This window comes from Otolemur garnettii, unplaced genomic scaffold, assembly GCF_000181295.1.
Source record: "Otolemur garnettii isolate 467f Iridium unplaced genomic scaffold, OtoGar3 scaffold00051, whole genome shotgun sequence".
NCBI classification, from domain to species: Eukaryota; Metazoa; Chordata; class Mammalia; order Primates; family Galagidae; genus Otolemur; species Otolemur garnettii.
Window position 1 is genome coordinate 4,731,827 of NW_003852446.1, and position 16,943 is coordinate 4,748,769.

The window sequence follows — 16,943 nt, forward strand, 5'->3', positions numbered from 1 at the left end:
TTTACCAGAAGACACATACAAGTGAATTAATGGCATTGCTATTCATGATAGCCAAAAATTACAAATAACATGTCCATCAATAGTAAAATGGGTAAATAAATATTGTGTTATATGCAAAATGAAACACTACACAGCAATCAGGAAAATAATAAACCATCCCTACACACAATAATATGAATGCTTCTAACCAACTATGTTGAGAAAAAGAAGCTAGATACACAAAAGTACATCTTATGTGATTCCATTTACAGGAAGTTCAAGAATGGACAAATAAGCATATGACAATATGTCAGAATAGCAGTTCCTCTTAGGGTTAGGATGAACGTTACTGAGAAAGGGCATGAGGGAGTCTTTTGGGGTGATAGAAGTATTCTGTTTTTGATCTGGTTAGAGGTACTATGGATGTAGACCGGAGGTCCTCAAACTTTTTAAACGGGGGGCCAGTTCACTGTCCCTCAGACCGTTAGAGGGCCGGACTGTGGGCCCCGGGACGAGTTGGCTGCTAAACAGGACAGGCACTGGTGGCAAAAACACCCAGCAGGCCGGATAAATGTCCTAGGTGGGCTGCATGTGGCCTGCGGGCCGTAGTTTGAGGGCACCTAGTGTAGACCCATAAAATTCAAACTATGCAATTAATATTTGTGTACTGTGTGAAAACTATACATCATTTTTTGGGGGAAGAAGACTACAGAAAGAGAATCACAAATTCTTAGAACTGTAAGAAACCTTTTCAATTTAACAAAAGAAAGAATCACCATCTGAGAAGTATGAAGTCTCCTCTGAAGTGACTTTTGTGAGGGTATTAGACATGCTATGATTTCTACCAGGTTAGCTGTTGACATAATTTTCTTGCTTCAGCCTCATACTCCCATTCCTTCAGGAAAGTAAATGTTTGCAATGAAGCCCTAAGAAACTAGCTGAAAATGGATATGTGAAATAGTCATATGTATTTCATGTATTTGCACAGTACTTTACTACTCATAAAGAATAGAGTGCCTTGTATCCTTGCAACAACCTTGGAAGATGGGCAAGGCTATGCATTTATCTTCATTACCAAGATGAGGGATTTAGAGCTCTGAGAGATTGAAAGGTCATTTAAACTCAGTATTTCCAACTTCTTAACCTAGCGCTTTTCTAGTGGTATTGATAAGTGCCGATTTCAATATGACAACTACAGAAGGTGATCCTAGATTGGGCACCAGAAGGGAAAAAATGCCATAAGGGGCATTATTAGGACAAATAGTAAAATTTGAATACATACTATATGTAGAAAATAACATTGTATCTACTGCTTTTGAATTGCTTGATAATTGTTGTTTCATAATAAATACACACTTCAGGGTAAAAGGTCATTGTGTCTAGAACTTATTCTCAAATGGTTCATTTAAAGTTATGTATATACAGGAAAGCAAACGTGGTAAAATATTAACTACATAAATCCCGGTGAATGGTGTACAAATATTTGTCATATTCTTGCTGCTATTCTGTAGATATTAAATTTTTCTAAAAAAGTCTGAAACTACTAGAGAAAAAAATGTAACTTCCAGATAAAATCAAGTTATGTCTTCTGTTGCACATGTCACATAAAACCATAGTTTTCTTGGACAGTGTATAAGAAAATGATAGAATTTTAATTCCTAACAGATTTATTAATTGCTTCATTTCATCACTGCACAGGCAAAACCTCCCTTCTTGTATTTAGTTAGCATAGTCTAGTGAATTTAATAGGAGGGCTTGCTCTGCTGGGACCAGTTGTAGTTTTTATAGAATACAACGGAATGTTCTATTATGAGGCCCTGAGGCAAGGGAAGAGTCTGTAGCCTCATGATCCCTACTGCCTTGTCAATGAAGGTAGCAAGGCCTTGGAGGATATAGCTGTGTGGTATACTAAGGGACTCTGGGTCCCAGGGACAGGGGCATTCCATGATCTGAATATATCTTAGAGGCACTGGGACTGCTGAATTTGAAAGAGAGCTGGGACCCTGTTCCATATGAAAAAATGGTCAGTGACCAAAAAAAAAAAAAAAAGACAAAACCAAAAAACAACTGCACAGCACTGAGGTGGACAAGACTTAGTAATTGAGTTCAGATTTGCCTCCACCAAGGCAAGATGGGTGCCCCAAATTGAATTTAAGTTAAGGTAAATGATCAAACTTTTTTTTCTATTTGAATCTTTGAACTGAGTCATTCCTAAGTAATATGTATTGAAATGTGTGATAAACTGTGCCCTTTATATTGATTATCTCATTTTGTCCTCACAACTCTCTATGACTTAGGTAAAATAATCCCCACTTGACAAATGGGGAAACTGAGGTTTAGTGGGATTAATAACCATTTGCCGAAAGTCATACAGCAAGTAACTGGTGGAACCAGAATTTGAACCCAGGCAGTCTGACTCTAGAGTATAGGCTCTTAACCTATCTTTCATACTGTTGGGTGACCACCTATCTACCCATAAGACTGGTCTTCCCTGTGTAATTCCAACTTCTAGCTTCCAGTCTAATGAATAGGACCTGTGGTTTATGAAAAGAAGATGCTACTCTGTGGTGTAACAGAAATGTAAGAAGCCTATCCCAGCTCAACAGAGCACAAGAAAGTTACTCATTCCATCCCTTTCAATAGGCGGCCAAATTTTCCATACTGCAGATGACTAAAAGATAGAGCTGATTGTGCCCAGGAGGGTGTGACTCTTCTGCCAAATGTCCTGGCTGGTGATGCTGTCCTCGCTTGCAAAGAGTGAGCTTCTTCCAAACAACATTGGTGTTCTCCATTTCCCCCATGGATGTGTGACTTAGTCAGGTAAGCCTGCCAAAGTCACACTCTGTGCCTCATCCAAGCCCTGAAAAGAGCTAGTCCTGCACTAAGGGCAATTTGTGAAACATAATGAATTACAGATTCCTTCTGGAGATGCTTACGCTCCTTGATGTCTCAGATGTGTGGCCAGCATGGAGCTCTCCTTGGCAGTGAGGATCCTTCCATCTTCAGCTGGAGAGGAGGTCCAGATGACAAAAACCTAGGGCATCATTCAGATTGAGCTTGGCTTTCCCAAGAATTGGTGGGGCAGCTTACATACATGAATGGGGCTTTGGGGAGTCTACCCTTTCGGCAGATCCAAACCACACAGATCACAGAGATCTATGGAAAATAACATCTTCCTCATGAGCTGACTAAATGTTACCAATAGTCTTCCTTTGGCTCAGTGGCACTCAGGGTGGAACAACAATGCAAACAGCTTTTCTTTTCAGACAAAGAAACAACCTGCTCAGCACAGGACATTCCTAGTAACCTAAAGCAGTGGTTCTCAATCTGTGGGTTGCAACCTCTTTAGACTATATTATAGGGTTGTGGCATTAGGAAGGTTGAGAACTACTGACCTAAAGGAAAGGCCTTCTCAGGACACATTTGCTTTCTATTCAGAGAAGCACTGTAGGCTCTGGTTCTGCTACCATAGTGTTTCTGATTATATTTATTATCTATTATTACCAATCATGAAACTAATATGGATGTACCTCCCTGTAAATTTGATTCTTCCCCAAATCCTAACACATAGCTATCATACATCCCATTTTACAGATAAGTAACCAAGTTAATATAGCCCAAAATGATTTTAATTTTGATCAAGGTAAAATCCAAGTTAGAAGCAGAGGACATTCAACAACATGGACAAATCTCATAGATATTAAATGAGAGAAGGCAGATAAGAAACAGCATATTACTATACAATTCCATTTATATGAAGTTCAAGGGTTAGGGTTAGGGTTAAACTGGCAAAACTAATCCAAGATAAAAGAACTCAAAACAGTGGTTACTTCTAGGAGGGTGGTATTGACTGGAAAGAGGCATGAGGGAGACTTTGGGGATGCTGGAAAGTTCTCTTTCTTGATTTCAGTGGTAATTCCATAGACATAACCATATGTAAAAATTCATTAAGATTCGTGCATTTTACTACATAGGGTGGCTGCATCGAACTTTATGATGGCCACCCTGTATTCAAATTCTCTCTCAAAAAAGGTCACAATTTAAACAAAAATCTTATAGAAAATTTCAGAAACTGTTTGAAGATACAAAATCTCAAATTAATAATCAGCCTTTATTTAGATGGGTGTGAGTGATTTTCTGACAGTTACCATAAAAATTCAGTTAAGCTATGCTTGTTCTTTAGGTTGATGTCATAATGTTGCCCTTAAAAAGAAAACAACAAAAATCCAAAGAAGATTCCTGAAACCTTGAAAAATTTGCTTCAGTAGCTCCAAAGACCATTAACTTAGAAACTTGGAACTATGAACGTTTCCTATAGGAAGTTACAATTGTTACAATTTTTCACTTAAAATTGTAGCCTCTGATTGCTATGACTGGTGGATTTTACTCAACCACCTTTGACTACCTGGATGGCCATTAACTGTGATCAAATTCTAAGTACAGTCATATGTTGCTTAACAATGGGGAGACATTCTGAGAAATGCATCATTAGGTGATTTCATCATTGTGCAAACATCTTAGAACGTACTTACACAAACCTACGTGATATAGTCTACTACACATGTAGGCTATATGTATATAGGGCCTATTACTGTAGGCCACAAAACTGTAAAGAATGTTACTGTACTAAATACTGTAGGCAGCTGGAACACAGTGGTGACTATTTGTACAATAGTAATTTTCCAGCTCCATTATAATTGTATGGGACCATGTTGTATATGTGGTTCATCCTTGACTAAAAGATCATCATGTGGTGCCTGATTGTAATTGGTCCAGGAAAAAAAAAAACATGCACTTCTGGGAATTAAGAACATAATTAAAGGCATTTGTCCTTGACATTTAGAAGGTAAATACCATGACAAAATAGATTAAATTAAAATACAAAAGAGAACCCTAAAGCTCAGGGGCAGGATAACTAGTCTGGGCCTGGAGCTTAGGCTTCTTGGTTCCTGATTTTATAGCCTTTCCAGTTTCCCATGGCCTCTCCAATTTTTAAAATACTATTTTATATCTAAAATAGATATGTGCATGGAAAAAAGGACTGCTTTGGTGTAATAAAAATTAAATATTAACAAGAAAAGGATCACCCCCCCCCCAAAAGTTTCATATCTGGAAGCTTAAAAACACATTTCTCATTCTTGAGTTATAGAGGATCTCAAAGTCAAAAGAGTCTATTTCTAAAGGAATACAACACAGTAATATCTGTGATGTGGACAAGATGATAGACTGAAATACGATATTCAAACTGAGAAATATAGAAAGTCTAACATTTTCGATTCTGGAAGCAAGACAATAAAAACAAGCCTGAAGAGATTCAGGAGAAAGGAAAGCAGTAAGAAACAAGTTAAATAGGAGGACATAAAGTAAAAATCAGTAAGGCCCCAAACCGGGTCTTTGACAATCCACATATGCTGATATATAAGACAAACTTTGGGGAAACTTAAAAGAGAAAAGGACTAAGAAACAAATAAGCACTATGAAATAAAAATGGAGATAACTTACAGATAGTAAATTTGAAAATTCATGTAAATGGATACTTTCCTGAGAAAATAAATTGATTTCAGTGGTAATTCCATAGACATAACCATATGTAAAAATTCATTAAGATTCGTGCATTTTACTACACAGGGTGGCTGTAAAGTTCATATGCAGTGCATCAAACTTTATGATGGCCACCCTGTATTCAAATTCTCTCTCAAAAAAGGTCTCTCAAAATTAGCTCTCAAGAAGTAGAAAATGTGACCAACAAAAAGCCACAGTACTCTAGCAAGGAGGGGCACCCAGCCTGAAGGGAGGAATATTCTATAACGTCATTGGTTAGTAGCACTGATGCATAATGATAGAATACAGATTGAAATTTGTAGACAACCTGTCCCATTATTGCCTGTACCTGGGGCAGGCTTCACCTATGGCTACCCCATCCTCTTGCTTCGTCACTGCACAGCTATTGAAAAAAAATTTTAAATACTCACAGGTTTATTCCTCAAAGAGACACCTTTATCCAAGGTTCAAGGAAACGAGCAAATGAATGTTATGGAAACTGTTCTAGAACAGAGAAAACTAAAGTCTGCCTGACTCATTTTATGACCTAGCAAAACTCAATACCTAAACATAGCACAAGAAAAAGAAAGCTGTAAATTAATCACTTATGAATGTGAACACAAAAAATTTTGGCAGCAGCCAAAATCCAACAATGTATTATGAGAATATTCAAATGAATAAGCAAAGTGTATCCAAGGAATGCAAGGATGATTTAAAAATATGTTAACATGGTTTGCAATGGATTAGTAAGAAAAAAAAATCCCCACAGCATCTCAGTAGGACAAACTGGAAGTCCACATACCCTTCTTTGAAATCTTTGCGGCCAACTGGATTTCAGAATTCAGAATGTTTCAAATTATACAAAGGAGCAAGAGGGTGCAATGTGCCTATGCAACATGTCATTCCAGCTCAGGTTTTAGCATCAGATGAGTTGAGTTGAAAGGAAATCACCAAAACCCTTTCAATCATCAGAATTTTAGATATGAGAATTGAAGTCATAAGATTGTGAGTCTGCATTGCTGTTTTGAAGGCCATCTAAATGTGACAATAAGATTCAAAACATGTGAACCCATTGACTTCGTGATTCTACTGACTTGTATAGACTCTGAAGAAACAGTCACATACATACTCAAACATGTAGAAGGATGTTTACTATTATTTGTAAGGGTAAAAATCTAGAAGACATCTGAACACTTGTGTTAGAATGCTTACATTAACTCTGATGTCCCCATATTCTTATATACAGTGTAGCCATTTAAAAGAATGAGGATGATGTTTATGGGATAACATGGAAGGATCTCAAAGAAATACTTTTAAGTGAATAAAAATAGCCTAACAAATGATAATTGCCATTATCACCTATGTAGAGAGAAAGACAAAAACTAAGATTATTTATTTATTTCTTTAACTGTGCAAGTTGCAACCATGGCTGTGCATTAGAAACACCAGTGGAGCTTTTAAAATTCCCAATATTCAGGACAAAATGATATCAGAATCTCGGGGGGTGGGACTTAGGCATAAGGACTTTGGAAGCTCTCAGGTGATTCTAAAGCCAAGGATGGGAACCACTGCTTCCCTTCACTTTCTCTGTCTCTCCACATCTCTCTTCTATGTCTCTTCTTGCCCTGTTTCTCTTTCATGCATGTGAATACATAACAGACGAAAAATGCCCAGCAAACTGGCAGTTGTGGTAACCTCTAGAAGAGGACTAAGATCAGAAGCATTAATCTACAGCTGAGATCAGCAAACTAAAGCCCATGGACCAAATCCAGCCAGCTGCTTTTTTTGTAAATAAAGTTTTATTGGCATACAGCTATGTCCATTTAGTTACATATTATCTATGGTCACTTAAGTGCTACAGTGGGAGAATTGAGTAGTTGCAACATAGGGACCATATGGTCCACAAATATGTACTATTTGGACCTTTACAGAAAATGTTTGCTGACTACTCTGGAAACTTTATCCTGCATTTTTTAAAATGTAGAATTCATTCACATTTGCATAATTTTAAAATAAACATTAACAAATAAAAAACATAGATATCCAAAATAGGGAAAGAAAAAGGTGTGAGAAGATACAGCATATTAATGAACAACATTTATGTCTGTATAATAGGATTATTTGTGTCATTTTCTTTTTTGCATTTTTTTAATTTTGTGCATTAGCCTATATTGCCTATATTTTTTAAAAGCCCCACAAAACTCATTTTAATAAAGTCATTTGGGTCCGCTTTGACGTGGATGTGTCCTGCTGTGCACTGGACATCTCCATTGGGAACTTGAAATGCAACTTGTCCAAAACCAAACTCTCCTATGCCCTCCCTTCCCAGCCTACTCCCGAGGCCAGTGGAAGCTATTCTGTTTGATGGCAGCCAGTCCTTTCCCACCCACTGACCTAAATTCTCGGCAGCACAGTCAGCTTAGCCTTAGTCCTTTCTGCCACACTAACTGCGCTCCCTCCCCCAATTCCTTCTGCCTCCTCCCCACGCTGCCACCAAAGTCATCTTTCTAAGATGGAAATCAAATTATGTTACCTGATTGCTTAAAAATCCACCACTGGTTCTGCATTGTCTCAGGATAAACTCCAGTTCCTCAGCATGGCAGAACAGTCCCCTCGTGATTTGACACCAACCCATTTTTCCAGCTTCGTGTCTTCCATTATTCTACTTGGCACCTGCCTTGCAGCTAGACCAAGCCATCATTCTTGGAACTCTGTGTGTCTTGACAGCCTTTAAACAGGCTGTTCCCTCTTTCTGGAACAGTCTTCTCCCTCCTCCCTACCTACTCTCTATGGCTCCTTTAATATCTACCACAACTGCCATTTCCTCAGGGAACCATCCCCTGGGTTCAGGCAGAGTTAACTCCCTCTACTGGGTGCCCTTGTACCTCTGGGTAATTATTTATTTTTGTCCGTCTCTCCACTGAACTGTGAGCAACTCAGCAAAGACAGGGTCTGTGTCATGGTCACTGTTCTGTCTCCAGTGTCCGCCATATTGTAAATGACCAATAAATGATTATTCAATGAATAGAACAATTTCTTGAACTGTGGTGTGGATTCAGAACATATAACCCTAAGTGAGCCCACAGTGGGGGGGGGGGCTTTTAAGAGCCTACACATCTGGGGAGGGGGGTAGAGCCATGTGGAGAGGCACTTTCAGAACCTTGAGGTCTAGGAATCCTGCCTACCCCCTTCTGCTCTTCAATGACAGCCCCTCCCCATAGCATGCTTTGCATAAGCTGTAACACCACGTTTCATCAAAAGCTGGTCTTGGGGGACAGGCAGGTATAAGAGAGAAGAGGGAATCCCATCTTTTCATAAAGACCCTTTCCCCACACCTAACATCCCTGGAGATTGTCACCTAAAGGTCCTTGCTAGGCTTTAAAAATAAGGGCTCCTGACATTTCATCACTGTAATTTCTCAGAAGATTAGCAAATGGTCTCATATGCCCACTTTTCTGGCATTCAGAAACCTCAAATGATTCCTGTTCTCTGTAGCCAGCAGGGGAAAAGGCAGAAAGGTGTTCTGATGGGGCATCTCATGCCAGACCCCTCTGGAGTCAGGAGCTACATTTAGAAAATCTACCTAGGTGGAGTTTTTTAAAGGTTACAAGATGAAAAGGGGGCAGAGAAAACATGAACTTCAAGAAAGGAAAAAGAGAACCCTACAGGAGTCTTTGCATAACGTCATTTCAGATGTTTGTGGAAAAGCTTCTAAAATAAACAGGGGCTGAGTGGAATGGCTGTGTCTTAGGTACACTAAGTAATTGTATCGGTCAAGGTCCTAGCAGAAAAACAGAACTTGCAAACTGGTTTAAGTCGAGACAGGTTTAATACAGGATTTATTTGTAAAGGATCACATGAGCACTTCAGAATTCCAAGGGAAGGAAGGGGGGCAGCTTTTGCTGGTGTCACTCACTGGTTAGACCCAACGAGGAGCCACTGAGCAAGGGGTCAGTTGACACAGTTCACACAGGTCAACCTCCTGGCCACAGAAGACGGAGACAGTGCAAAGTGGAGTTTCAGTAGTGAAAACAAAAGATACCCAGTACTGCAGTGAACCAAAATGAATCAGACCACTCTGTAATCTGCCCCTGCTGAACATGCCTCTGCTCTGAATCCCCCTTCATTTCCTCCTGCCCACACCACCTGCCCATTTCCTGAGCCTTTCACATGCTTTGACCATTTGGTGATGATGTCTCCCTAAACTTATCTATAACCATAGGCCAACGTGGCCTCCATGAGAAAGTGACATTGGAGCCACAGCATGAATAATGCGAAGAAAGAGTGAGCCAGGCAAAGATCTGGGGGAGACCATTCTATGCAGAAGAAAACAGCAAGTTCAAAGCTCTGGAACAGAAGAACATTTGGAATGTCTGAGGGAAGAACCCTGCAACCCGCTGTACAGAGCTGGGTGCATCACTGCATGTCAGTGACTAAAATCATCAGCTCCAGGGTCCCACACATAAGCACAGGGAATCCACCCCTTTCACTTGTCTGGATCTGCTTGCTCGTTTGTGAAGTGGGAAACTTGGCTTAGATTGAGCCTCAGTTCACCTCCTACTCTGAAAAATTATAACTCTTCCATCCTGTAAGAAAAGATACAAGTGTTATAAGCTTATTTGAAAAATACTGAGGGGGCATCTGTGGTGTGTTCGTTCACTGTGGAGCCAAGGTGGCCAACGCTGTCAGTGAACCAAAAGTGATGCCCTTGGCAGTCACCATTCCTGAGCTCATTGGGGGCTTCTTCCTGGAAGTACCTGTCACCTTGCAGCCAGGGGTTTTGTCTGGCTGTGGGAGGCACTTAGCCAGTCTACAAGGAAGGCCAGAGTAGCAAGCAGGGGTCCAAGAGGCCTCCTTCAACCAGTAATGAATGGGAACAGGAGGATGAATATCCCAGCTGCCTCTCCCCTCAGGTGTGATCCACACTCTTCTGGAGCTTCTCAGAGGTTTGAAGCCCCAGTTGACACAGAAGTAACCATCCTCCTTAATAGACTTTGTATGTGTCACTACAAAAGTTTTCAGACAGACTATGTTATGGTTCATTATTTCATTTCCATGAAACATAGTCAATAGCGACCTTTCGGATCTACCCATGCAAGTTTCAACTTGCTCAGCTTGTCCATGTTCTTGAGAAGGCCTCATTTGTTTCCATCCACATGGATTTTATGTTTCTTGACTTTTGTGTATCTCAAAACTTTCATAATGATCCATGCATTTCCTTCTTTTTCTTCCCTGGCTCACTTCCTCACTCCCTGACTGATCCTTCTCCCTAGTAAACTGCTTGTGCCCAAACCTTCTCAAGACCTGCTCTGGGGGAGCACTACCTAAGACAGCCAGTTACAGTGGGAGACCCAGAAGCAGCTGACCATGACATTAGTTGGGGGGTTTGGTGGTGGTTGTTTTTGAGACAGGGTCATACTCTGCTGCCCAGGCTAGAGTGCAAAGGCATCATCATAGCTTACCATAACATCAAACTCCTGGGTTGATGCGATGAGGGGATGGGACTCTATGGGTTCAGGGTAACTAATTAGGAACACAAAGAGCCATCAGTGGTAGGAAGACCAGCTTGGCTTCTCCCTGGGTTTCTAAGTGAGTTCTGGCCTCTAGTGTGTCTTATCTGCAAATCACAAAGCTCTTACCTCCTCCCTGGCTGTTGGTCAAGCCCAGCCTTGGGCCGAGTGATAAGCCCTGTCCCAAGAATCCTGAGAGGACCCATAAAGGCAGCTTTCCTAGGCTCTTTTGGGAGATCAACCCATTGAGTTTGAAGACCAAGATCCGGGACAATTAAGTTACTGAAATAATTTCAATGGCTTTTGAAAACAAAATCAGACCTCATCTTCTTACTAAATTTCTTTCTTTTTCAAAATTAACTTTGCTAATTTATCTTTTAATTCACTTTTCTAGAAATCTCAACCTGAAAGCATTTAAATTAACATGATTGTTATTTCAGCCTCAATCACATTTTCCTACACATTACACCCTACTTGTCCAATTGCAGGATACAGAAGTCTTGGGAATAGTGCTCAAAAGCCCTAGATTTTTATTCTATTCATATTTTCTTTCTTCTATTCATTTGATCTTCAGTGACTTCTCACAGATTTATTAATTCTTTATTTGATAAATGTACATTGAGGCTCGGCGCCTGTGGCTCAAGTGGCTAATGCGCCAGCTGCATACACCTAAGGTGGCAGGTTCGAATCCAGCCCGGGCCTGCCAAACAACAATGACGGCTGCAACCAAAAAATAGCCGGGCGTTGTGTTGGGCGCCTGTAGTCCCAGCTACTTAGGAGGCTGAGGCAGGAGACTGGCCTGAGCCCAGGAGTTGGAGGTTGCTGTGAGCTGTGATGCCACGGCATTCTACCCAGGGGGACAGCTTGAGGCTCTGTCTCAAAAAAAAAATGTACATTGAATTCCTATTATGCATCAGCTACTATAGAAGAGGCTGAGTAGATTGAAAAACTACAGTATTTGGTTGCTGACCACAGGGATATGCTAGTGGTGGGAAGAATGTATAAACAACACAAAGAATAAACATAATTCTGGTATTTAAAGCACTCAAAAAATATATACTAAGTTTTAATTTACACTTTAACTTGCTAAGTAAATAAGTTGAATCTATAAGTTTATCACGTATTTCTTGATACATACATACATGCACATCTATATATATATTTGCTTAAGTTCCCAGTGAATTCCATAAACACGTGGCAAGTTTTCTTATTTCTTATGAGTATCACCCCCCGAAATTTTAATGTAACTTTAGAGTGGACTTTTTCTTGTTATTAGAGCGCTGGCATGTGGACATTGCACGTAATTGTGGCTCCAACCTTTTCTGTTTCTTATGTTGGAGTGTCATCATGTGGAATTTATTCCTAATTGCAGGTGCTGGGTTTTTCTTATTTCTTCTGTTAGAGCCCCATCTTCAAGCATGCAGGACAGTTTTTTTTTTTTTTTTTTAAGTTTTGCTATGTTAGATCACCTCCTGTGGAATTTTCGCGTAATGACAGAACAGGATTTTATTTCTTATGTTAGAGCACCCTCTGTGAAAGCAGATATTTTTCTTATTAATTCGGTTAGCGTGCCAGCAAGTAGAATTTCCACATAATTACATGCAGATATGAAATTTTCATGTCTACTTTCCCTACTGCAGTGCTCAGGTTAGAATGCCACCAGGTGGTACTGTCAGGTGATTGCACAACAGAATTTGCAGAGGATATGTTGCTGGCTCCCCCAGCAGATGCCTGAAATTGGGAATAGTACTAAATTCTATATATTAAGGGACTCATGGGCAAGTAGCATAGACAAGTGTGGAAATGCCAAACAAAGGACCAATTCTCATCCTAGGTTGAGACAGGGCAGGATTTTTTCACACTACTCATAGGACATGCAATTTTAAACAACTCCAGAATTGTTTATTTCTGGAATTTTCCATGGAATATTTTCAGCCCCAGGTTGACACCAGGTAACGTAAAGCACAGAAAGCAAGACTGGATAAGTGGGGACTCTGCTGTATCCAAGTTAGAGTGCCACCAGCGGTGTTTTCCTGTAATTTCAGTAGATATATGGTTTTATTTCTCGTGTTATAATGCCATCTGGTGGGATTATCAAACAGTTGTAGGATAAAAATATTTTTGTTACTTATGAGAGAGTGCCACCTGGAATTGGCCTTTGTTATGAAGTACATCAGTGATTCTTAAACTTGGCATCCATATCACTTGGAAAGCTTTTTAAATCAAACACTGCCATTCTTCCAGAGTTTCTTATTTAGGAGCTTTGGGGTGAGGGCTAAGAATCTCGATTCCTAACAGGTGTCCCCTTTTATGTTTGATTCTGCTTTTCTGGGACTGCACTTGGAGAATCACTAAATATTCCTTGATTCTTAGTTTCACACACAATTCAGGGTTTTCTCTTGTATGACATCTATAATTGTTTCCTTCTTAAAGAGCCGTAGAGATTGAAATCTTTGCTTTCTCAAGGCTTTCCAAAGTATTTAGGATACCTTTTTGTAGAATCTACCATTTGCTTTGGAAACCCACTTGTTGTAAACTGATCTAAGCCACTGTACAACGTGGGGCTTTGCCTGTTTTGTTTTGTTTTGTTTCGTTTCATATCTCCAAGTCCTAGAATAGGCCCTCTCAAAATATCTATTGGAAGAATGAATGAATTTGGCCCTACACTGCTGTCAGGTTGTTTGGATAAATATAGTAGCTTCCCACAATTATAGTTGGCAGACACTTTTTGTCTCCTTCCTTCTCCACAACGTGACTCTCACGCTATAATAAAAGAAGTCCTAGAGAGGATTCAGTCAAAATCATTTATTTATGTAGGCACAAAACCTGATATACAGTCTGTTCCTGTGAATTTGATGAGGGCCTGTTCTGCCCTTTGGGGCACTGTAACAAGCTTTTTCCTGAAACTCCTACTCCTCCTAAGTGGCAGGCACAAGACCATCACTCCAATGGTGTTAGACCCCAGGCTTGTCTGATGGTTCTACTCTATTGAGGCAAGGGCTCGGGTCCCTCAGAATCCTTTTAGCCAACTATATATCTTGAACCCCAGTTATTTCACCGATTAACAATTATTCCTGCCCAGCGCAGTGGCTCATGCCTGTAATCCTAGCATTCTGGGAGGCTGAGGCGGGTGGACTGCCTGGGCTCACAGGTTAGAGACTAGCCTGAGCCAGACCAAGACCTCGTTTCTAAAAATAGCTGGGCATTTTGACAGATGCCTATAGTCCCAGCTACTGGGGAGGCTAAGTCAAGTGAATTGCTTGAGCCCAAGAGTTTGAGGTTGCTGTGAGATATGATACTATGGCACTCTACTGGGGGCAACAAAGTGAGACTCTGTCTCCAAAACAAACAAACAAAAAAAGGCAGAGTTGCCTAGGGATTCACAACATTGTAAGACCAGTGGATGGACCACTGGGTTGCCCTTAGCTGTTAGCTCCCAATCCTTAATAAGATTATGTGATCTGCTGTGAAGGGGTCAATCTCCATGTAAATGGTTGTCCACGGTAAGAAGCAGCAGGAAATGAAACCGGAAAATCCCAGGCACAAAATATAGGCTACATCGTCTTAATTTCCTATTTGATGACATCACAGCTTGGCAGTATCAGTAAAGCTGGGGCAAGGCAGTTGGAGAGAGCTAGTTACAGGGCTTACCCAGGATCTTAAACTCTTCAACTCTACAGCCCTGCTCTCTGATCACATCCTCCTGCTCCCACTGTCCACAGCAACAGTCTCCAGCGTTCACATCACACCTTAAAGTCCTGTACTGTCAGCGTGGGACCACCTCAGACACAGATGCCAAGTAGAAAGCCTTTTGTGCTACCAGTGGAGTCAGATGGATTCTTTCTGCTTCTGGTGCTAGTGGTCTTCCCTCTACTTCTGTGTCCGCTTTTCATCCACCCAGGCATTGGATTGCCTCCCGTCCCGGTCCTCAGTTACCTGATTCTCCTGCATCTGCAATCCCCATCCCTCCTCTACCTTTTATTCATCTAGGCTATAAACACCTTCCAATCAAACCCTCTCTTTGCCCTCTCTCTCATCTTGCCAGAACCAATTTTTTTCGTTCCCTTTTCCTCTAACTTCTTTATTATGCTCTTCACTTCTCATCTCCCATTCATTTTCCCAACCACTGCAAGTTCCTTCAGACCTTACCTACAAAGTCCCAGCAACTGCTCACACGGAGGGGTTAGGACCTTTTTTTTTTTTTTTTTTTTTTTTGAGATGGAGTCTCACTTTGTTGCCCTCTGTAGACTGCTGTGATGTCACAGCTCACAGCAACCTCAAACTCTTGGGCTCAAGTGATTCTCTTGCCTCAGCCTCCCAGGTAGCTGGTATTACAGGCCCCCACTACAATGCCAGCTTTGTTTTAGAGAGGGGGGGTCTCGCTCTGGCTCACCCTGGTCTTGAACTCCTGAGCTCAGGCAATCCACCCGCCTAGGCCTCCCACAGTGCTGGGATTACAGGCATGAGCCACAGTTAAGGCCTTCTTATTCTCACCCTTGCACTTCACATCCTCCTCCTCTTTGAGAGTTTGCTCTTAGTCTTCTTCGTAGACTTGTCTTTGCAGCCTCCTTGATGGTTAAATATTGCTGTTTTCCAAGATCCTGTTCTCAGTCTTTCTCCTCCCTGTCCAAAATAAAAGAATCTGTACTTCAACAATAAAAAACTAGGTTAATTATTTCCACAAAAAAATGCAGGTAGCTTATTATTCCTCCTGACATAAATGTTAGGTACAAATGTACCCCAAACTTGTACCGCTCAAATTGGAAAGTGCTAAATGTGGTTTGCATCAAAATGGCATTCAAATTCTGTTAAAATTTATGCTTTTGGGGAAAAATGTCCACGACCATCAATGAGGACAAAATGGGAATACTGTCAAGAATCAATTTCATACCTTTTGCATTCATAAAATTACCTCCCCTCAAATTTGATCATAATGGCAAAAAGCAAATGAAAAACATTTAGAAAACACAGCTAGAATTTTAAACATTATCCACTGTGCAGTTAAAAATAACCAAGTTTTTTCAGAAAGGAAATTTTTATGAGAACTTCAAAGAAAGAATAATATCACTATGAGCATACGAATGCTTAAGACTTAAGGCCCTTCCTATGGCAAAACGTACCCAGTGAAGTGAGAAAATAATTTTTAGGAAAACGTCTGAAACCAAGAGATAAACCTTTCAATAATTATCAAGGGTTCTCCAACTTTTCCACAACAAATTATTTTAATAACTTGCCTAACTTATAAAATTTAAGACTCAGAGGGTAGTTTCGCAGGTTTTGTTGATGTTACAGAAGCAAAAGAAGTAATAAACCATACTCTACTGTTGGGGCTTGAGACAAATTATTTATTTGAGACAGAGTCTGATTATGTCGCCCTGTAGAGTGCAGTGATGTCACAGCCCATAGCAACCTCAAACTCACTTGGGCTTAAGTGATCGTCTTGCCTCAGCCTCCCAAGTAACTGAGACTACAGGCGCGCGCCGGAATGCCCGGCTACTTTTTTGTTGCAGTTGTTTAGCTGGCCTGGGCCAGGTTGGAACCTGCCACCCTCAGTGTATGTGGCTGGTGCCGTAACTACCGTGCTATAGGCGCCGAGCCAGGAGACAAATTATTTAAATGACAAATATTTACGGAAAAAGTTCATTGCCTGCTAAAAAGAATAGAGCTTCAGTCAGAATTTTAGAAATCCCTCTGGATATTTTAAATCGGAAGTAAGACTCTGTATTCAGTTATCTTTGGAGAAGGCAATAAAAATACGAATCAGGAAAAACAGAGATTGTTTCCTGGGCACAGGAGTCAAATGTGGCCTGCAACCTCATTTTGTACAGCCTATGAGCTAAAGAAGAAAGCTGTTTTGTGACAAGTGAAAATTATATAAAATCCAAATTCTCGTGTCCACAAAGTTTTATTGGA

General features: G+C 40.5%; 1 long non-coding RNA gene across 2 annotated transcripts in view; it reads right to left on the reverse strand.

Moving 5' to 3' along the window:
• LOC111725983 overlaps positions 1-16,943 on the reverse strand; it is a 102,499-nt gene that overhangs the window by 69,584 nt on the left and 15,972 nt on the right. Inside the window, exon 3 of one of the 2 annotated variants that reach the window (XR_002773903.1) lies at positions 15,328-15,653. The exons of the other annotated variant lie outside the window; for it this stretch is intronic. This is a non-coding gene — a long non-coding RNA (uncharacterized LOC111725983). Of the gene's footprint in view, positions 1-15,327; positions 15,654-16,943 lie in introns of those variants that run through there. 2 annotated transcript variants of the gene reach the window in all.